Here is a 1,654-nt window from a genome sequence, read left to right as displayed (position 1 = left end):
ACAGCTGATTTAAATGGCTAAATTACCTCCTCAACATGTCTTGAAGTTCTCTAGAGGCCTGGTAATGAACTAATCATTCGATTCAAGTGTGTTGACGCAGGGTGAGATCTAAAACCTGCAGGACACCGGCTCTCGAGGCCTGGAGTTCCCTACCCCTAGAACAAGGCAGACTGTAAGACTTCAAGGGAATGAGCCTCGGTCAAATCCAAATGAATCCCAATGGTAAACAAAATATTCTTATTTATGTATCTATTTCAGAGTAAATGTCTTTTGTGCTATGTGTTTTTCTTATCACTGCTTTTCAGAAGAAATGCAGAAATATGTGAACAGTGATCTTTCAGAGGCGGATGTATCATTGGACTCATCTTTCAGTTCCTCAACATCGAGTAGGTGACGCGTTTAACTGTTTTTAGCATCCAACCATTTTCTGTATATAAAAATAGATGACATGATAATTTTTAAACTTGCAGCTTAAATGTGGAATCTTATGGTGGCAGACTGTTAACAGAGGGGACAAACTAAAACCTCAAAGTACATGCCAAATAAATTGTTCTGATAGAGTTTCTCTCATTTTACTTACTTCTTATCACACGAATGTATGTTCAATTGTTAAATTTTCTGATCAGTTTGCTTTGAAGTGTACTTCAATGTTATAAAAAGGCTGTGAGCTGTCATTATTGACAGCTGATTTCAGTTTGTTTCTGGCAGGTGGATGGACAAGAACTATATCCCTTGCTGCACTGCCCCATCACTATTGTGCAGACTCTTGATCCAAATGACAAGTAACAAATGTCTGTGCTTTTTTTTTTTTTTTTTTTAATCTTATCATTTGAATAGTGCAAAGATGTGGAGACATGCCATTCATCTTTACATACAGCTAATACGTCTCACAAAAAATACGTTGCGTAGTGTGAAGGCTGAATAGGCACTGAGGTCAACCATATACCATTACTGACTTTGTCTTCTTTTTTGTCAAAGGATCCCAAAGATCGAAAAGTCAGCCAACCACAGACGAGTTTGATGAAACACCCACAGGTATCCAGCAGACTAACTAGATGGTACCTGTTTTTATTCTTTTGTGGTTTTTATAAACACAGAAATTAAAAAAAAGGATCCTTAACACCTGAGAGAATAATGGAGACTGGATCTGACATTGATGATCCTAAAGCGGGTACTTCTCACACCTACCGCACACCCTGTTACGTCTCAGGTACCTGTCTTAATTTAGCCTCTAAGCAAGCTTCACAAAAACCTAAAGAAAATTTACAGAATTTTGATTCTGTGCTATCTTAATTTGGAACAGGAACTTCAATTTGGAACAGGAACTAAAACAAACAAAACTGAATCTGACACTGATGGCATTAAAATGGGTAATTTGCAAAAAAACTACAGAACTTTAAGTTTTTGCCCCCCCCCCCCCCCCCTTCTTTTTCTAAACCTGCTTTTACAAATTGGATAGAATTAAACCAAACAGGAGCAAAGAGAGTATAGAAGTTCCTTTTTTTGGGTATATTTCAGTTGTGCAAACCTGAAAACTTTTTGATTGGTATCTAGAGCAGATTTTCAATAATCCACAAGAAAAACATAATTTCTGTAATGGTAACTGGATGTACTGAATGTACTTTAGAACTTTTTTAGACTGATCATTTTGAGT

The 1,654-nt window shown here is 36.9% G+C and overlaps 1 long non-coding RNA gene across 1 annotated transcript; it reads left to right on the top strand.

The window, feature by feature from the left end:
• The first annotated feature begins 283 nt into the window (after positions 1 to 283).
• On the top strand, positions 284 to 1,276 carry LOC120728584. The gene is made up of 3 exons (XR_005694748.1): positions 284 to 386; positions 979 to 1,035; positions 1,112 to 1,276. It is a non-coding gene; the product is annotated as an uncharacterized LOC120728584 (long non-coding RNA).
• The last annotated feature ends 378 nt before the right edge of the window (positions 1,277 to 1,654 follow it).

Source organism: Simochromis diagramma, unplaced genomic scaffold, assembly GCF_900408965.1.
Source record: "Simochromis diagramma unplaced genomic scaffold, fSimDia1.1 OVJJ01000303.1, whole genome shotgun sequence".
NCBI lineage: Eukaryota > Metazoa > Chordata > Actinopteri > Cichliformes > Cichlidae > Simochromis > Simochromis diagramma.
Note: the sequence above shows the minus strand (reverse complement) of the source record. Positions and strands in the feature narration are given on the sequence as shown.